The sequence below is a fragment of the Myodes glareolus genome, chromosome 11 (genome assembly GCF_982192425.1).
Source record: "Myodes glareolus chromosome 11, mMyoGla1.1, whole genome shotgun sequence".
NCBI classification, from domain to species: Eukaryota; Metazoa; Chordata; class Mammalia; order Rodentia; family Cricetidae; genus Myodes; species Myodes glareolus.
The window spans coordinates 18,714,910-18,741,663 of NC_142036.1; the positions used below are offsets into that span (position 1 = coordinate 18,714,910).

Consider the following 26,754-nt stretch of genomic DNA (forward strand, 5'->3'; position numbering starts at 1 on the left):
CTATCTTGCTCCTTTTCAACCACTGCGATGGGGTTACAGCCTGTCTTTTACATGGGTGCCAGAGAGCTGAACTCAACTTAGGTCCTTATGCTTGCATGGCAGGCACTTTCTGAGTGCCAGCTTTCTGTTTTGGTTATTTGTCTTGTTGTGACAAAAAGCCAAGGAAAGGTTTGTTTTGGCTAATGGTTTAAGAAGGGATCCAGCCAGGTGTGGTGGCACACACTTTTAATCCAGTATTTGGAGGCAGTAGTAGGTGGATCTCTGTGAGTTCAAGGTCAGCCTGTTGTTTGTAGTGAGCCACTGTCAAACAAATGAATAAACAAAGGGAGAAAGTCTTTTAGGGTAGGAAAAGTCGGAGTATTAGGTATCAGGCCACACTGTGTCAGTAGCCAAGAAGCAGAAAACAGACAGGAAATGGGGTTGGGGGATAAAACCTCAAGTCCCACCTCCAGTGACCTGCTTCCCCAGTGAGGCTCCATCCATCTCCTTAAACATTCCACAACCCTTCCAAATAGTGCTATCAGCTGGAACTACAGGTTCAAGCATACTAGCCTGAAGGAGAATTTTACATTCAAACTACAATGGGTCTCATCTCTCAGGCTGAGGTGACTGTCACACATCCTGCAGCATTACATGGCCTCTAGAATCATCCTTCGGTGCTTAGCTCTGCAGAGGGCATTCTGAGCTAGGCTTAGAGAGCATCACACATGCACAGACAGCCCCTAGGCAACAGCTCAAGTGGAGCCTTACACACAACTCAGCTGTCTCTGTTCAGACCACAGAGCTTCCTCCTCTAGTTTTTACCAAATCTTACTACAGGTAACCCAGAATTCCAGGACTGGCTTCCTGTGATCTCTTTAACTTAGACCATTTTCCCTAAGACAGAAAAGCAGACAGAGGCCGATGGCTCTGGCTACTGTGGAGCTTATCATGGTATTTCTCCTCAAAAATTAGAGTCCTAGGCTGTTCATTTAACAACTAAAAAGAGCAAAGATCTGGTGTTGTATGAGCGTCAGTACCCTGTGTAGATTCTGCTCATTTTACAGCGGTTTTTAAGGTAAACCATCACCATCATTTGATCAAGAACAGAAGCAGAATTAGTTATGGTTATCACACTAGCAAAGGCATTTTTTTTCCATTTCCTGAAGATGCTGGCCTATGTGTAACACTGTCTGTGAGAAAGTGCCTTTCAGTTTCCTTCCACACCACCTCTGTCCTTCACAGAATGCTACTATCTTTTCTGGTTCCAGTAGCAGGTGTCTAGAGTGAACCTTTTGGGAGGTCTTTTAACTCAACCCTAGAACGAGGGTAGCTATGTAAAATGAGAAAAGATTGTATTTAAAAAGCTACTTAAAGCATTAAGTGGGAATAACAAAAACAACAAGAAACAAACAAGAACCAACCAACTTTTAACCTTCACAGAGTTCAAGAGGCCCAGCAATTTAGGCAGTGGTTAGAAAAATAACAAAACAAACACCCAGATAGGTTCACAGAACTGACAAAGACAAGTAAGAAAAAGAGTCTAGAGAGAACAAGATCAAATATATTGAATTCTCTATAAAAAGCAATGTTGGAGGGAAAGAAAAACAGAGATAAAATATGTGGATAGTTAATGACAGAATTATGTACAATTCCAGAGCAATATGAAAGCTCAGATCAGAGCACAAACACAATTAAGAAAAGAGATAAGTGCACACACGTATCCACATAAACACAGAGTACATTAAAGGACATTAAAGATAAAGAGAAAATTAAAAAAAAAACTGTCCATGGAAAACCAAACCATAGGCAGAAGAACAAAACCCAGAGTAACTTCTGTGTCCAGAGGCAGTGAGACAGTGAGAGAATGAACATTCAGAGTTGGAGGGAAAAGCTCACACACTTCATAGCTAGTCAGGCTATTGTTTACTTTATTGTTATGCACGTATTGTTTGTTAATATATTTTTTATTTTAAAATATGTGTATCGGTGTTTTGCCTGCATGTATGTCTGTGTACCACATGCATACTTGGTGCCTGGGGAGGTTAGAAGAGGGCTTTGGAAATGGAGTTAGAGATGGCTGTGAGTTACCATGTAGGTGCCAGGAATTGAACTTGGATCCTCTGGAAAAGCAGTCGCTAAGTCATCTCTCCAGTCTCAATGTATCCATTTATATTTTAAGTCAAGGTCTCTGTAGGTAGCTTAGGCTGACCTCAAACTCATGATCTTCCTGCTTCTGCCCCTCAAGTGCTGAGTTTTAGAGTGGACCATTGTATCTGCTTAGTGAAGTTTCTTATTACCTAAGGACTGAGTTTGAATATGCAATGATAATTAATAACCACTTTTAAAGAAAGCATAGTTGCAACTTAAGAACAAAATTTAAGTCACAGTATATTTTGTGTATGTATGGGGTGTTTTGTCTGCAAGGAACAGAAGGTTGCAAGAGTACACTCAGGAGTGAGGATATTGTCACAGACACTGGGGACCTTTGACCAATGGGAAAGAAAAAATGAAGCAAAAGCTACCACACTAATGAGCAGTTACCATCTTGAATAATAAAAATGTTCCATTACTGGTTGCAGTCTGCTGAAAGTCACCCCATTATACACTTCTAATGGGTGTATTTATAATATATAAATTATATCTCAATAAAGCTATGGTAAAAAACTGCCCCAAATGCGGAATGAAAATATACACATTTTGAGTGGGTTATAAAGAAGAGTGGGGCTTTAAGATGGTTGAAGAAAGCCATCCCACCATGCTGGCTTGTATCAGTAATAACCTTCACTAGAAAAGATGTTGCCCAAGCTGATACTTCTCAAGTTACTTCAGCTGTCTAGAGAGTAAACAGAAAACACAAAGAGGCCAGCATACTTCTGAGGGAAAATGTCCCCAGAATACAGAAGCTCCTGTGTGCTCTCTGGCATCAAGGCAAGCTCATGAACTAACTCCACCTGAAAAACACTGATTCCAAAAGCTGTTTCCCAAGGCTCAGGTCTCCTTACAGCACTCCAGTGTGTTTAAAGAGGATGTAAAGAAAAAGCCAGGCAAGGTGGTGTCCATATATAATCTTAATAGCATCAGGGAGCAGAGGCACAAAAAACAGTTGCCAAGTTAAGACCAGCCTAGGCTACACAGTGAGTTCCACATCAGTTGGAGTTGGCTAATTTGAAATCAAATAAAACCAAAGGAGAATAATGACAAAGAACCACTTTTCATCATCTTCAGGTGCTAGGGCTGTTTCTCTAAGTTTGGGGTTGAATTTGCTTTCTACAAATTTAACATTTGTATAGCTCTATGTAAACTCCACTGTAGAAATCCCCATAGTTCAACCCTTACCATGCCCTCTGGCTTGCCCATGGGAGTCACACATGCACACCTCTTTTTGGTAGCCACTGATGCATCTTCCATTTTTGAATGTTGTCTACTGAAGAATGCCACACTATGGGACCCTCTCCTGTAGCATGAATTCTAATTGTTCTTAATAAAAATCCAGAGTCAGCTATTAGGAGGTAAAAGCTGAGAGATCAGAGAAGCAGTGCAACCAGCCACTAGAGAGACTTTTTTCCTCTACTGAATCCTCAGACCAAAGGGGCGATCCTGTCCTCAGACGGCCTCCTCAGACGCGTCCTCTGACTTCACCCTCAGACTGCACTTCAGACTGCATCCTCAGACTGCAACAAGCTCCTGTTTCCTCCCGCCTTATATCCCCCTCTCTGTCCAGCCATATCAGTCCTGTCTCTACCTCCCTAGCGCTGGGATTAAAGCTGTGGGATCCCAAGTACTGTGATCACCTTTGTGCGAGCTGTTTCTCTTATAGACTGGATCAATTTCATGTAGCTCAGGGTGGCCTTTAACTAGAAGAGATGAGTCTGCCTCTGTCTCCTGAGTCCTGAGATTAAAGATGTGTACCACCACTGTCTGGCCTCTAGTGGCTGAGCTCTGCACTCTGATCTTCAGGCAAGCTTTATTTGTTAAAACACAAACAAAATATCACTACACTTTCCTATACAGTTTTTCACACAGACTTTCTTCGCTTAGCGTGTAATATCCAAGTTCACCAAAATTACTATTTCCTAGTAAGCACAGCAGCTTCTTGTGTCTTTTTCATCGTAATTCACTGTACGAAGCAGTACACAGTATTTATCCATGTAGTTGAAAGGCATCTGAACAGCTTACCATTCTTGACAGCTGTCCGTAGTTACACACAGATTCTTCCTATCTGGAGAATAAACATTCAAGATGGCCAGCTAGTTAACTAGAGATTTCACTGACAGTAGCTGGATTGCTCTGGTTCTTTCTAGCAATGTAGGAAAGCTACCAGTGCTGGGCATTCCTGTCTGCTATTCTAATAAGTGCATAATGAAATCTTACTGTGATTTTAATTTGTATTGCTTAGTGATTAATGATCCTGTGTATCATGTCACATGCTTATTTGTCTGCTGTATATTTCTTTGCTAAAGGGTTCAAGTCTTTTGCTCAATTTAAAACCCAGGTTGTTTCACTACTGCCAAGTATGTGTGTGGTGTGTGTGAATGTGTACTCATGAGCATGCACAGGACAGTGTCTTCCTCTATCACTCTCCATCTATTTTTCTGAAACAAGATCTCTCATTGAAGAGACAAGCTGTCTGACAAGCTCTTCCCCAACAGATCTGTCTGTGTATAATGCATTATCACTCAGGTGCCCTTTGTCAAGCTAGGCTTTCATCACTGAGTCATCTTCACACCTCGGGTGAGCATCAGTTGATGTGCTTTTCTGGATCTGTTTCTGGACTCTCTATCAAAGTACCGAACCTCTCATAAGAGACCTTGTAAATACATATGACAAACTTGCTGGTACCATAAAGTTGGAACCAAACTTGCTGGTACATAAAAATGACTTTATGTCATAGCATAAAGCTAAACCAAACCCTGAAGCAAGAATACTGATAGGTATTTGAATCATTTACTCTACGATGTAGGCTATGAAACAGGCAGCTCATTCTCTTGCCTAGGCTAGATAGCACAATGAGCACCAAGATAAGTCTTGATGTCATAATTTAAGAGGAGTGCTGGCAACCAGAAATATTCTTAGAGGATGTTGAGATAGTGGAAATGGAAAGCAATGAAGGCCGAGGAAAGTAGGGCTGTGGAACCTGGATCTTGAAAGGTGTGCAATGTGACGTATAGCACAGAGCTCACTGGAAACAAAGTCACTTGAGTGTGAGTGACTTTACAAAGGAGTAAAGCTGGATCAGTGGCTAGCATCAGGCACTGTGCTGGCACTAGGGTCCAGACATGGATAGGACAGTTCCTACTTTCATAAGAAGGAAGCTCCATGTGGTAAATTATTTGGATCCTATTGTGGCAATCAAGACATAATTAAGAGCAGGGTGCCTCTGCTTTAGGGAAGAGATTGGATTCAATGACTTACTTTCATTCTGATTGTGCAGTTGTCAAAGGTGGCTCTACAACTCTACTGAACAGATGACTGTCTCTGCCCTTATAGCCTCACAAATAGACTGAAGTCATGTGAAAGAAGAGATGTGTCCAAGGTGTCAAACTGTGGCTGCTGCAGACTGAGTTTGGAAGCCAGGCTTTGGATGCTGACTTGGTCAAAATTCTTAAACCAGCACCGTTTTTACTGAAGAGTGCTATGGGATGACTTTCTGTACGCTGTGTGCTGCTCTCATTGGTTGATAAATAAAAGCTACTTTGGCCTATAGTAGGGCAGAATAAAGTCAGGTGGGAAATCCAAGCAGAGATACAGGAGAAGAAGAGTGGAGTCTGGGAGACACTGACAGCTGCCCAAGGAGCAAGATACCAGAGTACCACCAGTAAGCCACAGCCACATAGCGATAGATAGATTAATAGAAATGGGTTAATTCAAATCTAAGATGTAACTAGTAATAAGCCTGAGTCATTTATAAGTAATATTAAGCCTTTGAGTGATTATTCGGGAACTGGCAGATGGGAGAGAAAACTCCATTTACGGAAGAGTCCTGGCACCTCCTTCAGAGAAAAACTGTCCCTGAGTTCATCCTCTCCATTGGGATTCTGGTCTTTTGGATCACAGTCTCAGAGACCTCTTCAAGAAAAGGAATCTTACACTCCTGAATTCCAAGCCTTTTCGATGACAAAATGGGTGAAAAATCAAATCAAACAGGCTCTTGTAAAGGTCTTGCTTCTGCTTTGAGATGTTTTAGGTGACCTACTGCTCTAATTAGGTTGGAAGCAAGCCTGGTTTCATGAAGTCTGGGATATGGCTGGAGGAAAAAGTTGCCAAGACTACTTATGATCATACAGGCCCACACTAACTTCAGAAGAGTTCAAGAATCCACTGGTTCATTCCATAACTCATCCCATCCATTAACCACAGACACACACTAGGGGGAAAGACATCACTGGCTGACTTAGCTTTACTCATCTACTTCAGTCAGAACTAAAACCTGCTCCTTAGGGATCTCCCATGGGCAGTGTGGCCCGTCCAGAAATCAGCACACTCTCCTTCTACCCCAGTCCTCTGAACACTGTGCTCACCTTTAGGTGAGACACTGGTCTCTGTTCTTTCTACCTCAACGTGCTCTGGTGAGGATCAAGTGGGGCAGCAGGTATGAGAAGGGCTTTGCAAACTGAGAGGCATTGCTACCTGTGTGAGACTTCCTCGCTCTGATGTCAACTTCACTACATCAAAAATTAGCTAAAATCCCAAAACGGAGGACACAGCTGCGAGGGGTTTCTGCTTAATTTGAAGTGGCAAGATCTACTTCTAATCCAGATCTTTGAGACAGGGATACACACCTTAATCCACATCTAATCTGAACCATACTTTCTGCTGGACGCTTATAAAAGGACAAGGAAGAAGGAAGCTTTTGTCCTTTGTTTGCCTGCTTGCTCTTGGCTTGCTACAAGCCCATTCATTCACTGGCTTAAGAACCTATTTCTTCAGGATTCCAGCATATACTGAAAATCAGCTGAGACATATAGCTTCGTGAACTGATTGGATTCTTGGACCTTCCATTCACAGGCAGTCATTGTTAGATTAGGTGAATCACAGCCAGAAAGTCATAATAGGTTTTCTGACCTCTAAGTTTCTCCGCTGACAAAGTAAGTCAGATCAAGTCCAATTTTAAAAGTATAACAGGTGTACTGAGCAAAGCAACTCCTAGGCAGGTTAATGGTCTCAGAGAACATGGCCAGAGAAGTCGAGCATCTGAACTAAGTCAGGGAGATTTTATAGATTGGAGGTAAGGGGTAATAATGTGTCCACCACAAGCTGGGTTTGTGCCCAAGGATGGTCAAAAGCTGAGTGCTTTTGGTGGGGACTAGAGTGGGCTGGAGGCATTAGGGGAGGAAGTTGCAATAGTCACCAAGAATGTGGAACTGTACTTTTTGGTGTCTTCCCTTTGTTCGGAGACTCTCTGGGGTTTGGAGAGAAAGGGAGGAGGGAGAGGGAAAGAAGTGGGGCTTTCCAGACCATGCAGGGGCAATCCAGAGGCTCTAACCAAACAAGTCATTCTAATAAATCTCTTTTCTATGTAATATAAAAGAGAGATTGAGGTTGATTTGAGATTAATTTATTCTATACATTCTGCTACTCTAGAGAACTCTGACTACTATACTTGCTAGCAGATACCCAGGTACCTATTCAACGATGCCTTGAAAGATAAACTCCATGGATATCAAGTTAAGTACGATGTAGTCTGGTCCCTTAATAAAGACAACCAGATAAAACCCATGGGGTCAGAACAGTGAAGGAGGCGACTGTGAGCAGAGCAGGGCCTTTCCTCAGTTTGGACTCAGTGAGAAAGATGAATGCAAAAAGGCAAAGCATGAAAGAATAAAGACACAGGAGGACTTATGGATCAAGTTCTAGAAAATATCATACTCCATAAATATTTTAAATAATTTCATCAAATGAGCCTTCTTTTTATTATTACCCCTACAGTCTATAAAGCATGGCTTTCATCTAGATTGGAGAGAAAGGTGGTTTTCCCTCTTGGAGATATTTGGTAATGCAAAGACATTTCTGCTTGTTGCAACAAGAGAGGGGACTGCACCTCAGTGAATGAGAAAGAGCAGGGGAGCTGAGGGGCTGGGCAGGGGCTGCCTAAGGCAGCCTTAAACACCTTCTGCAGCTTAGGACAGAAGGGAATGAGAGAAGGAGGGAGAAAGAGGAAAGAGTCAAGGAAAGAAGCAGGCAGCTGCCAGTGCATTAAGTATTCTGGTGATGATTTACATTTAAGATAGCCGCTTCACATGCTTTGTTTAATTCCATCACCACCACATGGCAGCAAAGCCAGACAAGCAAAAACCAGTCTTCTAAATTTCTGAAGCCTACCAAAATGAAGAGTGATGACCAAGGTCCAGCCCTGTGCCAACAAGGGCAGGACCCCAGGATAAACTCCACAGCACAAAGCCTCATAGCAGCTCTAAGCAATCTGTTCCTTGGGTCCTCGGCAGCTCATGGCAGCAGGACTGCAGTCTCTCTGGAAGGGGTTCAGGAGATCTTGGGTAAACCAGAGTCAAGACCAAGCACTCAAAGGAGCCATGAACCACAGTATGACAAGGGGTTGAAGGCATGGGGGTGAGGGTGGGGTGGGAACTTGACATCTGTGTTTGCACCAGCACTTGAGTAACTTCAGGCCAGTTACCTGGTCTCAGGGCATCCCTGTCCCTCCTGAAAAACAGGAGTCTGTTCTATTTTAAAATGCTCTTTTCCTAGAGCCAATGGTACCACTTCAAGTGTGGCCAACAAAAACTGTTACTAGGGAGGCAGCTGGTAGACTGTAGTTTCCTAGCTTGGTTGAGAGGAAATACACTCGCTATGTAAAGGAATTAATTTTCTAAAACACTGAAACCTCTTTTAAAAATTGTTCAAATTTGTTTTTTCAAACAAAATTGTTAATTTAATGTAGCTTCGTGGATTATAATCTGCAGTGGGCTGGTGTGCTGAGCTGGCTATGAGAAGCTACAGCCATTGGCAATGATGTGGCATCTGGAGACAGGGGCCAACTTAAACTTGTCTGCTCTGTTTGGAAACCTTGCTTTCCTCATCTTGAGGATGAGGGGTCAGGCAGGAGGTTCAGTACTTACTGTGGCTTCTCTAAATTCGATCTTGCTGCCTCAGTCTCCTGTCTTATTCCTACCTGGCTGTGAAGGCTAGGAAGCCATGACTGGACTGGAAAAGACTCTCAAACAGTAGAGCATATCACCAATCAGAGATGCTTGTTCAAAAGGACAGTGCTCAGTTAACACTCTTAATAATGCTAATGACCATCTATACTGATGACAATTTGTTAATGTAGAGGGCTTTTTAAAAAGCAGTTTTCAGGGGACTCAACAGTGTTGGAAGCAACCGCAGAGAACACTGCAGAGCACATAGCTGCCATCAGTACCAAGGTTTGTAACAGGTACATTTTCTCTATCACAAAGCTAGTCACTGGGATCCCTCTAACCTGCTCACTGGCTTATACTGCAGTCTGATCCTGCAGTGAGGGGTGGAGCCACATTCCACATGCCTTCCAGAACCTTAGAAACATTCGACCACCTGACAGTTATTTCCCTATTCAGAGGACTTAACTTCACTGAATTCCACTTCAGTGTATAATTAGTATGGTCTAGCTAACAAGGAGCTGTTGTTCTATTGAGTTTATTGTTTAAAACAAAAAGTTACTCCTATCATCTAGATCTAGAACCCATGGTTTGTATATTCATTTTTGACAGATGTCAGTCAAATTTTACTATATTAGTATACATGTGAAGTTTCTGAGCCTTGCTCCCGGGGACAGCCACTCATCTGTACTTCTGTAAGCTCTTCTCAAAGCCACTAGCCTTGAGGTTGCCTTTAGATGACACTTAAGCATTTCCCATTTCCCAGGTCCTCAGTGTCCTCAAGATCTGGGTCTTCACTTGGCCATTAGCTCTCATTACTCAATCTCTTTCCCTTTTATTAAATTAAAAAAAATTATTTTATTGTTAGCCATGTGTATGTGTGTACCACCTGACGGGAATGCTGGAAATGAACTCCAATTCCCTGCAAGAGCCGTAAGCCTTAACTGCTGAACCATCTCCTCAGTACCCCCTTTATAAAAAGAAACTTAAAAAAAAAAGAAAAAAGAATTTTAGACACATAGCAAAATGGAGAAGGAGGCAGAGACTTCCCATGTATTACTGCCCCCACAACAGGCATAGCCTATTCATTTTATAATGATGAATACATGTCACTGTATCTTTGTCCAAATACACAGACACTTGGGTATACAATATCAAAAATAAAAGACAGAATCGGGTGGGTAGGAAGTATATATGTGCGTTCACTGATCACTGGGGGATGTTTATAATGGAGGATATGCATATGTGGGGGTGGAAAGTATGGGAAATATCTACCGCCCTCTCAATACTGCTATGAACTTAAATTTTTTTTTTAAAGACTGAATTCTGAGGACTTGTTCCTTCTACCCATTTCTTGACAGCTACTGACTTAATTTCTGTAGTTTTCCAGAATGCTAAATGTAAGTCGTGGTCTCTGGCCTCCATCTTTGGAGGCTCCATCCCTGTGCCTGCCAAGCCTTACCTCCTCCCCAGAGGAGGGTCAAGACAGCCCACCAAAATCTTGACCACTCCCCCAGTCTATTTAAGCTGCTATTTCCCCTACATCCCACCCCACCCCCCTGAAAGTTTCCTTGTGGTTCCCCCACCCCGTAGCATTAGTGGCCTCCAGGTTCTCCCTCGGGGCCACCTGAGAGAGCAGGAATCCCATTAAAGCTGGATATTTTTTTAATTTGGCTTGTTATGATTTGGCTTGATTGGGATTTTTGCATCGGCAGAGAGCTTGTGTTAGGAAAATTCCTAACACTAAACAGCTGGGATCACTGTGTGCAGCCTTTCAGACTGACTTCTTTCACCAACTGCACAACTGAGATTCTGTGCCCATTTGTCTTTCTTCTTAACACTAACTACCAGGAAACCTTGTCAACCATGCTCCTGCCAAAGTGACTCAGAGAAACTTCTCTGAGACCCCTACAATCAGGAGAACACATAGGGAACTCCCATTGCTCCCCAGCACTCAGGTTGTCTGTGAAACCCTTCCTGCCATGCCTGGGTGATTCCCTCCTTCCCTACTCTGGGTCCACCACCCTCAAGGAGAAGTTTCTGTGAGCATAGCCTGATGTGATATGCTTCATTAAACCACCAGCAAATTGAGCAACAAAGGTCTTGAGGAGCTTGTAGAAGAAGCTGTCTGGGAGCATGGTGTGAAAAGCCTAGATATTGAAGCCAGAGGACTTGGCTGCAGGCCCATGCCCTGTGGGACTCTTGGCAAGCCTCTTCACCTTGCTGCCCTGGGCCTGTTTCATCACCTGTCCTTATTCTTCCATATGACAGAGCCAGAAGCCAATGTTATACCACAAAGCAAATGTAACTGGGAAGGGCTCTTTTAACTCAATTAATAGTTGGGGTAGTGACTGCCAATTAAAACATTACTGCTGGGTGCTCTCACTCTACAATCAGAAACATGCCAGTCCAATCACTCACACTAATATTTCCTGTAAACATTACAAACTTAGATGATGCCTAGGGTACAAATTCTACACACTTGCTTTACCCTGTTAAATAACAGGAGCTTTAGGGCCATAAAATCCAGAGTTAATGCAATGTTTCAGCTTAAGAATGTGATTTTATTTTCAGGGGCCTGGGTTCATAACCAACATTAATTTGTCAGTGACTTCTGACCTTCCAAAGAAGTCCTTCCTATCAGAAGGAGCAAACTTTGGAGTAAGTGTATGCATGTATGTATAACAATAATAAAGAAAAAAGAGCCATGAATGTGGGGGAGGGGACGAGGGGAGCTGAAGGGAGAAAAGGGAAGAGAGAAATGATGTAATTATATTTGAATTAAAATTAAAAATATTTCGAAAGAAAGGAAATGAGACTAAGCATGTGAACTTGTTGAAGCTCTGCTGCAGCCTTCTCACCCTGGCCAGAGGAGGGAAATCCAAAATGTTCCCATTGCTGTAGTACACGCTGGCACAGCAAGCATCTGGTGAATCTAACAACAGCAAGGTTTGCCACAAAAGCTAGACATGGTTTGCACAGCACTTCTAAACCCCTTTGTTGTGTGCATCAGTGTACTAGGGAATCTCTGTCTTAGTCACTCTCTAGGTCTCAGCTTATCAGGGATCAGTCTCAAGTCACAGATGAGCATGAGCCCTTGAAATGTGGCCACTCTGAACTGAAAAGTGGCATGGGTACAAATACATACCAAACTTGCATGAAAGTAATAAAGTAAAGCTTACCAATAATTTTCATGCTGGTCACATGTTCAAATCATAATATTTGGGGCACAAAGCTTAAATACACACTATTACAATTAACTTGGTATTTTAATTTTTGTTAATGATGCTATCAGTTATTTCCATTCTGCATGTGGCCCCCATCTGTGGCTTGTGTGTTCTAAGGGAGACACTGACTACTCACTAGTCTGTTTTCCAACAGTGACTTATGGATGAATTCCCATCTTGAAATTTTTTATTCTGTAAATCAAAGGCAAAGCTTTCAAATAGGAGTTCTAAGTTTGGCATACACATAAAACAGTTGGCCAAAAATACATTTACTAATATCTACTGCAAAACCCATTTGGGAATTACCCAGAACCCAAGCCTAATAGTGTGATATCCATGATAAACTCCTGATGAGAACCTCTTCGCTAAAGCACCTTCTATATGTCAGCATCTTTACAATTTTCATCATTATTTTATTTCTGTTAGTAGAAAAGCTGAAGCGCAGAGTTGTTCCCGCCAGTTAGTAGAGGACACCAAACCATTGTTTATACCACTGACCTGCCCCCCTACAACTTCTGCCCTCTGTTATATTCGCACCACCCTCTAGTTCACAAAATTTCTCCAGATGCATTATGTTGTTCATTTCCAAACTATTCTCTGAAGTATACAGGAACATTCAAATCCTCTATTTAGAGGAAAGCATCCAATCTGCACGGAAGCTCAGTCTCAAGACTGCTAATGGGAAAGCATAACTTTGTACCTAGGAGTTGGGATGGAAGTAAAAGTATCCTCCCCAACCTCCAAATGGACCTTAAGGGCTGAACTCAGGTTGTCAGGCTTGTTGACAAGTGTCTTAATCTGGTGAGCCATCCCACTGACTCCAGAACTTCTGTCTTTTAATGCTGATTTTCCCTTAAGCATGGAGGTAAAGGGACACCAGAAGAGGCCTCTCTATTAATGACAATCAGGCACACTGACCACAATGTAATTATTTGTACATGTATGCTCTGCTGTACTGGAGAGAAATAAAATGCTGCCAAAGCACCATGGATTTACGGTGCTACACATGATGGATGATTATGCCCCTTATTTCATCTGTTCTTTCACGCCTACAGCATTATTTGCATTGAAAGCTCTTGAGGCTATTTGTGGTCCAAAGAGACTGAAGACACATGCAGTGAAGCAATGAAGTGCTGAACAAGAATGTGAAAGGACCAGGAGGCCTATGAAGATCTTATGTTCTTCCCAGACAACAGCTTTCTAAGGAGCAGAGAAGTAGGAGCCATTTCTTGGTTCCAAAGCTTAAGAAAAACAGAGAAAACCATGACAAATAGAACAAGCTCTAACACAGACCAAAGCAGGATGAATGTAGAGCACCGGAGGCTGCTGTGAGCCCACAGGAAGAAGACCCGAGTCAGAAGAGGAACTAAACACCAGATCTGAAGGAGAAAGAAGAGCTCAAAAGAGGAGATAATTGAAGTTCGCAATAGAGAGGAAAAAAAGAGAAGGAGCTGTTAAGAATTTGTAGTAAGCAGCAGAGCACCAGTAACACACTGTGCACTGAGTTGTTTGCGAAAGCTGTCCAGGGGCCAAGACCCATGAAGAGCAGCAGCAGCTCGAGGACATGGTTGCACAGCAGAGAGGACAGGCAGTGCAGAACAGCAGGCTCCTTAGCACTCAGCACTGAAGGGGCAGGGCCTCTCACTAGGCAGTTTACTCAGACATTCAATAGAGCTATTTTTTTTTTTTTGCCTGTGGTTTACACATCATTTGAGGAAACCTAGCTCCTGTATCCATTTGATTTACAGTTCTATTTTTAAGAAAATAAAGAAACTCTACCATACCAGAAAAGCTGGAGGATCTGAAACTGAGGAAATATATGAGGAGCCATGTTTAATTTCTACCTACAGAGTTGCCAGTCCCATGGCTAAACTCTGAAAAGCTCTAATGTTCTTCCTAATGTCGTTCTCTTTTCCTTTTGGGTCTCATGCTTATTTGGTAACCTGAATAATACCTCTATTTTCTTTCCAACATTTTGCTCTGCAGAAATTTGTTCCATGCCCTGAGAACTTTTGAAGAGTCCATCTGCATTGGGAGAGGTAGAGTACATTCAAGAGTATACCCAGAAGACAATCCTTAAGAAACCAATAACCCAGGCCCGCCACCTAACTTCTAATGAGGTCAAAATATCTTCTCTTTAGAGCAAAACACCTCACCACTCCCACCCCCAACACACAGGGTGGAGGAGGGATTCCTAGGACATACAGGATCCTGAGATGCATCTTACACTATTATAGTTTCCTGCCCAACCTTGGCCTCTGTTGAGAGTGTAAGGGTGTCTGAAGACTTAATGTTATTCTATTTGAGTTTTAATATTGTTAGCAGTTTATTATTTTGCATTTAACAAAACCAGCTTAGGGGTGGTGAGATGGTTCCACCAGTAAAGACACTTGTCACCAAGCTTGATGATTCAAGTTTGATCTTTGGGAACCACGTGGAGAAAGGAGAGAACTGACTTCACTGCACTGCCCTCTAACTTGTACATACGCCATAGCTTACACCCCCACCAAACAAACAAACAAACAAGAGAAATAAACTATTTAATCAAAAAGAAAATTGGTCAGATCTTGTGATGGTTAATGTTACCAACTTGACAAATCTAGAATCACCTAGAAGACAAGCCTCTGGCCATGCCCGGGTGAACCTTGATGAAGTTAACTATGGTGGGAAGACATTCTGGATGTGGGCAGCACCATTCCCTGGGCTGAGTTCCTAGACTTTGAATAAGAAAGAGAAACTAGTTGAGTAATAACATTCTCATTCTCTGATTCCTGAGTGGATACAATGTGACCAGCAGCTCTTAGCACCCATTGCCATGGCTTCCTTACTGGGATGGACTATATCCCAAGGTAATATCAGCTGAAATAAACTCTTCCTCCCTTTGTTTGTGGTCACAACATTAGTGGTGGTACTTGCCATATCAATGCTCAGGAGGCTGAAGCAGTGGATTTGGAGCTCTAGGCCAGCTAGGGCAACATAGTGAGATCCTGTTAGCAGCAGGTTTGGGCAGATCCCCCAAATTAATTAGCCAAGGAACAAACACAGTGGAAGCAGGGCCAGTCTTGCTTATCAGGTTATGACAGCAATATTGTTTGGGACTACAGCCATAACAGCAAAGATTCCATGAATACAAGAATGAGAAGAGGTGGAGGTCCTGAGGAGAAGAAGCTCAGGCCATGGCTTCTGCTCTTTGGCTGCAAGTCCAATAGAGCTGCACATGCTGCCCACATGAATAGGAACAGGTGGCCTCAAATCTGGTGCATTTGATTTGTCCCGCCTTAGCAATTATGGCAACTTTTTAAGATTTTAAGTTTTTCTTTTCATCTCAAATCTACTATGTGGCCAGGATAAAGGTTTTTTTTTTCTATTTTTTTTTAAGAAAAAAAATGACAGAACTGGTTACTGATGCTTCTTCTCACTGTCATATCTGCCAGGATGGAGGCCAAAAGAAGAACTTACCACCACAGTGGAACCAAAAGAAAGTTCTAGTCCTGGTCTACTACTAGACTACCAACCATGGTCAAGTTCTGGCCCTTGGAAGGTTTGTTTTTTCAATTGCCATCAATTTCTAACTTACTGGGCATAATGTTAATTAAATAGTATTTTTTAAAATACAGATCTTGGCTGAGTCAACAGAAGGTATATTCTTCTATACCACCAACATCTAACTCTGAATATACCATGCCTGGGAAACTGAACACAGTACTTCCCCCACTCACTGGAAGTCCCTCAGGAGACCTTGACACTTCTACTTCAAGGAAGTGAAAACTCAGAGCTGTTCTCAAAACATAATCTGTAGAGCACTGTTCTTGCTGTCCTTCACCCTGCCAGGGCTTCCCAGGAAAACACCCTGGGGAGCTGACACACATGCTGCATTCATTCCAGTCCAGGATTCATGACAAGCTCCTAACAGCAGTTCATCAGTTAAAAGTGGGGGCTGACAGAAGGCATGGTAAGCACAGAAACAGGTTGGGGCAGAGTGGTCTTGGGTATGAGAGAAGGAGACTTACCTCTGCCTGGAGGGGCAAGAAGGGAAGCCAGGCCTCAAGCAGAGTGAGGGTCACTGCTAGCAAAGTCTTTCTTGGCCTGAGTGACAATCCCTGTTCTGTAGCTATTTATACTGTGGCTGCACCTTGCAGCTATGGTGTGGGAGCAGCCTCACATCACCACAAGGCAACTTTCTCTGGACTCCACTCTTCCAGGCAGACAGGCAGTCACCTTCTCTCTTTTCTGTTCATGAGTGTTCTGCTGCCCTCCTCTCCTCACAGGGACTGCACTAGGGCTCCATCCCTACTACAAGAATTAACCTTATTTTTTTAAAGGTGCATTGATGTTTTGCTTGCATGATGTCTATATGAGGGTGTCAGATCCTCTGGAACTAGAGTTACAGACAGCTGTGAGCTGCCATGTGGGTACTGGGAATTGAACCCGGGGTCTTCTGAGAGAGCAGCCCGTGCTCTTAACTGCTGAGTCATCTTTCCAGCCTCTAACCTTATCTTCTTAAAGGCCTAAATACAGTTAAATTCAACTGGGACTAGGGCTCCAACTTGTTAATTTGAAGGAACACAATTTAGTCCGTACTAATGCCACAGAGTGGGGTTAAAGCCTCAGGTTCCCAGGAGCCAGAGGACAAGCCTGGATCACAAAGGACAGAGGACACCAGGTCCTTACCACCAAGTTTCTCCTCTCAAAACCAGCTGCTGGACAAACACAGCAGCTGTATAGAAAAAAACACTGTCCTAACAGACAAATAGATGAGGCAAAGCTTATTTCTGTGCCTTTTTAAAAGTATCTTTTGTGCAATACTTTATGTATTGCAATGACCTTAAACTCACATCACTGGTCATGTGCAGAAGGACAAAGGGTTTAGTAACCAAGAGTAAAAACACTCCCACCTCCCTCCCTGTCAGTAGAAACTGCTCTGGCATGCAAAGGAGCAGCGGGTTTTCCATCCTGGATAGGCCTTCACACGAGCCAGAATTTATCATAGAGACATTTAGAGTGATTACATCAACAGGACGACACACTAGAAATTCCTTTAAAAATAGCAAAAAACAAAAAACAGATGGCCACTTTTGAGGGAATGAACAGAATTTTAAAAAAATGAAGATTAAAAAAAAACTTAATACACTAGTGAATGAAATTTAACATTTGGGGCCAGGTGATAGTGGCACATGCCTTTAATCCCAGCACTCAGAAGGCAGAGGCAGGTGAATCTCCGTGAGCTCGAGGCCAGCTTGGTCTACAAGAGCTAGTTCCAGGACAGTCACCCAAGCTATAGAGAGAAACTCTGTCTCAACAAAATAAAACAAAACAAACAAGCATAAATAAATAAATAAGCAAGCATGCATTTTGGAATTATCCAAAGAAATACTTTCTGCCAGGGATGTGTCAGAAAAATAAAAAGTAAACTCACTTAGAAATCCAAAGGGGAGTGTAATAAGGTGAAGAAGAAAAGCATGATCTCTGGTTGAACTCCATTAAACTCTCCCAAAACAAAACCAAGCAAAATACAAGCTAGAAAGAAATTCAAACTGGGTACGGTGACAAGCACCTTTAATCCCTGTGCTTGGGAGGCAGACGCAAGTAGATAGATTTCTTTGAGTTCAAGGCCAGCTTGATCTACCCAGTCTACTCACATAGCAAGTTCAACAGCCACATCCAGAGCTGCTTAATAGAGACCTGTCTTTAAAAAAGAAAGAAAGGAAGAAACAGAGAAAGAAAGGGAGAGAGAAAGAAAGAAAGAGGAGGAATAAATAAATTCACAAGAAAATCTTATTTTAAAAAATTCAGTTCTATGTTTAAATCACAGTCCCAGAGAACCTAGACAACAATAAGGACCCTGAGAGAGAGACATACATAGATCTAATCTACATGGAAAGTAAAAAAGACAAGATCTGAGTAAACTGGGAGCATGAAGACCTTGGGAGAGGGTTGAAGGGGAGGGGAGAGGTAGGGAGGGGAGCAGAGAAAAATGTAGAACTCAATAAAAATAAAAATTAAAAAAAAATCAGCTCTAACATGCCAGATAGAGAACCTAGAGAGGTAGAAAGAAGAATTCACTATCTTTCCATTCAACGCCCCCCCGGGGGGGCTCATTGTTAGGCAAGTGCTCTCCTACTAAATTGTATCCCAAGTCTCAAACTCTCGTCCTTCGCAGAGCTGGAAGTTCTGTCCTAGCTATTATGACAATGTGAGCTTGGAAAATGACAATTTTGAAAAAGATCTTGAGCTTTTCTGTTTACAAAGCATTTTTGGATATATAATCTAAATGATGCATACACCTCAGCAAAAGAAAAAGTGATTTGCCCCAAATTATATAAACTACAACTCTGAACCCACATTCCAGTGGAATATTTGATATTACACACTTTGGATTCCTTCAACCTGTAATGTCTAACCTTCTACTTTTTATTATAAAAAGGATCCGGGAATGTTATCCCACTCTCGCGCGTGCGTGCGTGCGTGTGTGTGTGTGTGTGTGTGTGTGTGTGTGTGTGTATGTGTGTATGTGTGTATATGTGTCTTTTTCCTATGTTTGTCTATGTTTTCCTTTCTTTAAGTAATAAATGTCTAGCTTTATGTATATAAAAAAAGTGTTGTTCCCATCTTCTGGTCACCTTCTGCCTAGTTAAGAAACATTACATAGAAGATTATGGATTAGATCTCTTAAGTGTTACATAGGAATTCAGAAAAGAAGAGAACACGGGGCACAGAGGTTGGAAAAGCATCCAAGGAAGAGGATTTAGAAAGATGTCATCAATAGAAAAACAAGGGTTTCGACAGGGAGCAAGGCAACACACACAGACCCACAGCCAAAGTAGATCTCCTACCCCCAGCCTCCGAGGTGGGCCAGCTTGTGTAGTCCAGTAGGCCAGGCCGGCCTCAAGCTTGTTATCCTGCCTCAGTCTCCCCAGGGATGGAACTCTAAGTGTACAACATCAAGACTGCTGCTCAAGCAGTTTTCTAGAGCACAGAAGCTAAACTTCTGCAAGCTGAGCTTCAAGAGAAAGGGCAGAAAGACCACAAAGGGTTTTATGTGCAGAAAGAAGCTGTATCAGCAATGAACAGAGTTCTGCTTTATATGTTAGGAAGAACTGTCCCCAAAACAGGAGGATCCATTCACTCTATTCTTGCCTATCTTTGAAGGAAGCTGCCTTTAACTTTTCAGTCATGAGTAAGAATAAGCTGGCCCACACATTGTTCACACCAGGAATCTGATCTTCACAGATGTCTCAGCCCAGAAGTTTGGTATGGTTGACAAGAACTTAATCCACTGCAGCCATTGTACCCACATTTGAAGACAATGGGGAACAAAATGTAAAGGTACTGAGTCCTTATCTCCCAGTGCTGAGGTGTATTTGTCTGTGAATGTGTCCTCTCTCCAGGGAAAGGCATTCCACTGAGTACAATGCTGTTCTGTTTTGAGATGGAGTTTTACTAAGAACTTGCTATAGACCAGGTTGGCCTCAAACTTGCAGTAATTTTCCTGTCTCTTAAGGGGTTTGAGGAGTGGCCCATATTTAGATTATAATCTTTCCCATTCACCCCACCCCAATTAAGAACCTGTACAAAGATTCCCGAGTTAAAGTCACTCTTTAAAGTTATTCTATAGCTCCTTTTAAGACCCATATACAGCTTAATAAAAGTATAACAAACCATTTTGCTGGCATGTTCTCATCGCTGAATTTTTACTTTGGCCTGCTCTCCTTTCAATGGAACAGAATACACATGTTACTGTCTGGTGCATTTGTTTATTATCAAGCTCTGGAGACAATAAGAGATGATACAGGGGCTCTGGGAAGGGTGACACTTGGTGTTGGTCTAAGGTCAAATTACCTTAGCCAGAAAACACTACAGTTCATTTGTCAACAGCAGTGACAAGGGAGTCTATATGCTAGTCAAGCAAAGATCCCAGCTCTTCCCTGATTAATCATACCATGTTTATTTCACTTTGTCATAAATGCTTCAGTTGCAAACAGGATCATCTTCCAGGGATTGATTTTCAGCATTTTAAGTCTCAACTCTCAGTGGGTAGGAAGAGATGGGAAATATTGTCTGTATAATATGTTGGCCTTTTCCCTCTCTCCAGTAAAATTCAAATCCAAGAAAAGGATCTGAAGAAATGCCCTGCTTTCAGTAAATGCAGATTTATTAATGTATTAAAGTCTCTTCTAAATTCCAGGCATCTTGGTAGATGCTTTCTATGAGAAGTCTCATTTAAGCACAATAACTCTTGCAACAGGTAACAGTCACATTTAAAGACAGGGAAATTAGAGCACAAAGAACTTACATCACTTCCTTGGGGTAAAGGGTGCCCTCTGCAGGACACAGAGAAATCACCACAGACATGGTCACACATCAAAATATAAGTCTGTCCTTGGGTTTTCATGACCAAAACATGGCGGGGGTGGGGGGGGAGCACACACTGCACCCAGCTCCTTCCTCTGCTTCCCACTGTAAGCTCCTACACTCTACCAACAGTCCTCAGAATTCCTACCCACCAACTCAACTCATGCTACTGGTCCAGGGGTTCACTCCAGGAGATACCTCCTCCTTGAGGGCTGCCATTCTCCTCCAGTTCAGATTTCCAAGATGGTATTCTCACCCTTGGCTTCCTCATCCCAAGCTTTTGGCATGTTGTGTTCAGCAGCTCTTGAGGACAGTAAGTTCTGGAAGACATGTTCATATTTTCCATTTTCAACTATGGCTTCTATTTGGTAGCTTTTCAGGAAATGTCAGGTGAATGAATGTTAACTCGAAGAGCAGAAAGACCCCCTAACTTCCCACCACCAAAAAGCTACTCCCAGTGTTTGTAGATCCTATGCAACAGGATCAACTTCTACACTCTCCTAAGTCACTGCCAAGAGCCACATGGCTCCAATGTGGTGTTTTAGAATGTGCTGGGACTCAGGCCACATCACCTCATTTCTTCAGGTAATGGGTTTTGTTCTGTCCCCTCAGTTTTTTGTTTTTAACATAAGAGATTACTACACCTTAAACAAAGAGTGAACCACTACCAGGGTTGTTTTAAGCAGCATCTGAGCCAGCTAAGCACATCATTAAGATCCCAAATATGGAATGCAAGCACAGCAACACTTCATCACACACACGAGTCCCTCTACACATGACCCTCAAAGCTTGATTTAAAAAGACAGGGAGCAAGGTGAGAATGACTTCTCATGACCACAACACCTGTTTCTCCTAAAAGCACTGGATGTCAGTCTCTGGGTGGCAAACCCACAGCACTGCCTCTGGTTGGGTAGATTCACCATTAACTGTAATGTGGAGGCAGACTGGTATGTTCTGCTTTGGCATCCTGGCAGGTAACTTGTTTGTTTTGCTTGTGGCTTGTCAGACACTAACAAAACTGTGAAGATTGTCTCTGTTTCTTGTTCCCAGTCCATTTCTTCACTCTAAACTTTCCATTCTCTGCTCATTTCCTCCAACCAGGTGCTCCTACTGTCACCTCTAAAGACCCACGTGGTTATGAACCTGAAAAGGCTCTAGGAAATCAAAGAGTAAGCCTCACAGGAACTGTGGCTTAATTCAAATTCTGTCAGCAGATAAGGAATATCTCCAGAGGAGTGGTGGTGACAAGTGTTGAGATAACCCCTTGACTTGAAGCACTCATGCTTCTGTATAGACAAGTCTACAAAAATCAAACATGGCATGACCACTTTGCCCCAATCACTGTGCAGAGATGGAGGCATAAAAGCTTGTCGGAAGCAGAAAGAGTCAATCACTCTATCCTAGGGGATAGATACTCTGTTCTTCCTCTGCCCTGTCCCTTTTTACAACTACTGAGTATGTGGCAGGCACCATGACATATCCTGGAATCCCAGAAGAGTCTCTGAGGGTTTTGTTGACTGCTAAGACACAGGTGGATTCACAAGATGTTACTGCAGATAGACAAAACATGAAACTGCCCAGACATCCCTCTAACTGTTAGGTGACTTCATGCAAATTACCTAACCTTTCTCAAATTCTATTCTCATTTCCTTCATTCATTTAACACACTTACTAGAAACTATGATATACAAAAGCACTATGGAAACAGCAGTGGGCAAATAGCTGACATATAAAATCAACATCTAGAATATACAGATGTTGTTACAGGACAATAAAGCGAAGGAGAAAGAAGGGGAGAGCCCACAGTGGAGGCTTTTAAAAGAGACTCCAGGCAACACTTGAGTGCAGGCCTACAGAGATGGAGTGTAGGCAGCATCTTGAGGGAGAAGAGGGGCAATATAAACACCACAAGGCTGGTATGGCTGGTGTGGTTGGAGTAGCAAAGGCTGTTGGAGTGTTGTTGGAGGTGAAATGTGGACACTAGCAAGACAGGCTGACCAAAACATGCAGGGCATCATGGGAGTCTGGGCTCTCCCACTCAGCGAGGTTAGAGTACCACAGTGACATGACTTGAGTTTAAACTTCAAAAGGAAAAATGGGTATGACTACAGGAACAAGGCAGGAAGCCTGAAAGACAAGGCTGCAATGCAGTCTAGACTAGCAATAGGAGTGGCTGCGTACATTCTGAGAGAGAGCTGACAAGATGAGACGGAAGAATAAGGAAAAGGAGTGGGCACTGGCTGGACTGTGGGTGACTCTAGAAAGAACAGGTTTGCGAAAGAGCAGAAGTTAGCAGTGCTAAATGTGAAGTACTTATCAAGCTTCCCACACTGATGCCAAGCAAGCAGCTGTGTCCAAACTTTGGAGGCAAGGTCTGGGTCATACTCTTGTCTTCAATGAAAAAGTTCTATATGGATTGTGATTATCATGTAAGAGGTGACTGGCAGCATCTGTTGAATTTTTTCTCTTTCCTTTCCTTACCCAGCTTGCTTCTCCCTTAACCTCACCTGAGATGTAATTCCTCGGCACTGTGCAGCCAACCACTTAAGTACTGGTTCACTCATCACATGAAAGCAGTCCTGAAATGGAAGGGACCAAACTCTGCTCTTGACATTTTCATGGGTGCTTCAGGCTTACAAACTTCATATCTTTTCTGAGCCTACTCATTTCAACCCATGTCAACATTCCAATACAAGGCCAGAAAAAAAAAACTATAACATTTCCCAAGACCAGATTTAAGTTAGAATAAAGAAACAGAAGTCAGTTGGAGTTTGAACCTCAATCATTCTATGAAACAGAACCAAAACAGACTCAAAATAGTAAGTCCCCACATGACTGACACATTCCAACAGGGTTTTACACCTTGGAACTGGTGTACAGGGTACTTTCTGGAAATGAATCAGAATCATCACGTACTAAGGGTTCTAAGAAACAGAGGTCTGTGAAGCTTGTGGAAATTCCCCTGTATCCAGGTCCTATCGTCTGTAGGAACACCAGGATTACAGGTGTGTGCTACCACACATGGGTTTCCATGGGTTCTAGGGTATTCAAACCCAGGCCCATTAGTGTTCAGCAAGCACTTTACTGGCTAAACTATCTCCTTAGATCTCTAAAACTGTTTTTGAAAGTCAAAAACACTCTAGTATCATTGAAAATCAAAATTAAAAGGGCCAAACACAAATGACCCATGTTTACCACAACAGCAAACTACAGCAGTACGCCTAGTGTTGTAGTTCCATGGTGGGAAAAAACTCTATAACTCCTGGGAAATGCCAGTCACCTCTCCAGCTTTTAGGATCTTGTAACACTGGGTGTAGAGTGCAAGCAGCAGTAAATTCCTTATGTGTTCCCGCACACGGGTGCTGGGCTGAGACGCTTCTTAGCACCATCAGGTCAACAACCGGTTGTTCGGAATGCTCTTCTGGTCCAGCATACACCACAGCATAAATCTCAAGAGGGCACTGAGTTAACCACATGGCTTGCTTGCTTTTATTCCTCTCAGAATCCTGGTTAAATAAAATGTGTTGATTGCTAAGTACAGCCCTCCTATATATATGTCAAGCAGTGTTAAGAACCAAGGAAAGAACATTTAAGAAAGACAGGATTCATCAAAGCTCTCAAGGAACTCATAGTCCAATAAAGAGTGATGACATGCAAACATTTTCTATCAAAATGAGATTCGTTTTTTGAGATGAAAGTGGCCATTGTGCCCTCAATGTCCTCTTCTCCCTTCATCTTCATGTAGAAATGACTGGTATAATTTGTAATTTATATTATCCCATTTCATGCTGACAACAGTAGAAATTTTTCTGACAAGAATGGCCATCCCCATTGTCCAGATGAGAAAGTTGACACAAAGAAAGATCTAGAGACTTGCTATGCCCATGGAGGTAATATGTGGCAGTAGCAGGATTATAAACCACTGTTCATCAAGACCTCTGCAGAGGAGGGGCTGTGTGTCAAACTGACCTGGCCATAGTTGAGCCTCTTAAGCACCACTTGTACAGTGAGTTATCTAAGGATTCAACCGAGCTCACACCAAAGATATAGGAAGCTGGGCATGGTGGCACAAGGCTACAGTCTAAGAACTTGGGAGACAGGCAGGAATATTAGAGTTCAAGATCATCTTGGCTACATAGCAAGTTTGAGGTCAACCTGGGCTCAATGAGACCCTGCCTCAAAAACAAACAAAAAGGAGGAAAGAAAAATAGAAGAGAAAAAGAAAGAGAAGAAAAGATGTGGAAGAGTCTGTATCTGTACAAACCATGTACAGGCTGATTTCTTGGCCTTAGTCTTTGGGCAACATAGTATAGCAATGTATACAACATTTACATGTATTTGGCACCATAAGTAACCTAAAGGTGATTTACAGCATTCAGGGTGAGAAACTTAAGTGAATTGCACAGAATCCTCCATTTCATGTACGGTATCCTGAGGGGAGTTCTGGAACCATCAAAATGTAGATGCTAAGGAAGGGCTGAACTTGAACTGCTTCTCTGCTCCTGATGTCTTCTGTGCAGATTCCCCCTCTCTGCCTTTGCCTTGAATTTCTCATCTCTGGATCTATCTGCTTTTCCTAACTCAATGGTTCTGAAAGTCTGATCCTTAAACCTGTAGTACCAAAATCACCCGGGAACTTATTAAAACTAGAGTGCCACACTCCTCTCTAGTCCCAAGGGCATCCCACCACCATCATCTGGCTCTCGGGTACACAAGCTCCTCGACTAAAAAATGTCATCTGTCTGTACGGCACTAAAGTAGTGTGCAGATGTATTTATCAAGATTCTTTGCAATCGATTTGGGCAGAATCCTGAAGCAGGGAATAACAAACTCCCATTTCTACTCTACTTCCCATAATGCCATTTTCTCCATTAATCCAAGCAGAAGACTTTAATTTAACTCCCTTCCACCACCAAGTCTTTCTTGGCTTTGGGGTCAGAGTCTATCACAGTGAGAACGATTCTGTTGCTCTATATCCTTCCTCCTTAACCACAAATCAAAACTCTGAACTCTGTTCAAAGAGGCATTAAAGGATGACCCCATTCAGAAAAAATGCTAACAACAAAATCTGAGCTTCACAATATTACAGCTATCTTAGTTATTTTCCTATTGCTGTGATAAGACACTATGAGGGCTTACAGTCTCAGACAGTAAATCTATGGCCACCATCATGGTGGGACTCATGGCAGCAGAAAAGCATGGCACTGAAGCAGTAGCTAGAACTTACATCTTGAGACACAACAATGAGGAAGAGAGAAAGAGACAGCTAATAGAATGTCATTAATTAAGAGAATAGAGTGGGCATTTGAAACCTCAAAGCCCACCCCCAATGGCACGCCTCTTCCAACAAAGCCACACTTTCTAATGTGGGGCCAATGGGGGACCATGCATCCAAATATATGAACCAATAGGGGCCATCCTCATTTCTACAATTTATAGAACTTCTATAACTCTTAAAAATGTTATTACATTTATTTTTACATATGTACATGTGTGTGGAGATCAAAAGACAACTTGTAGGAGTCAATTATCGCCTTCCACCATGTGAAAGGATTCAAACTCTGACTCCCAGTCTTAGCTGTAAGCACCTTTACATGCTGACTCATCTTACTAGACCAGAGTTTAAGTGACTCTTAGATATGCAAGGCTAATCTTGAAAACAAGACTAGAACCCAGGATTCCTGATTCATCCCTTAAGTGTGCATCTACTACATCACACCAGACACTACATAAATAGTTCCCTAAGGAAGCTATTCTAAAGCACTGAGCATGGTCACCCTGAAAGGGCACAGGTCTCATGTCATCAGGGCTGTTGCCACATGGAAAGGCTTTCCTTACCACAAGTCCACTCCATTCAGAAAAATGCAGACACATGCTCTGAAACAAAGGATAACTTCTGGAACCCAAGGCATTAAGTTTAGAGCAAAGGGTGGAGACAACTCTTTGCAGCTTACTTTTCTATGTATGTAGAAATCTCATGATTTCCCATCTGCTCTCTGGGTTGGCTGGCTCTTCTCTTACAGGTTCAATGTCTATTGCAGTAACATTCAGAAGGAACAAAAAAGGCCTGACAAGGAAAAGCTGAGGTACCACACAATCAC

General features: G+C 42.5%; 1 protein-coding gene across 2 annotated transcripts in view; it reads right to left on the reverse strand.

Moving 5' to 3' along the window:
* The window catches only part of Evl (Enah/Vasp-like), a 148,993-nt gene that overhangs the window by 68,661 nt on the left and 53,578 nt on the right, over window positions 1-26,754 (reverse strand). The gene's annotated exons all lie outside the window — the stretch shown is intronic.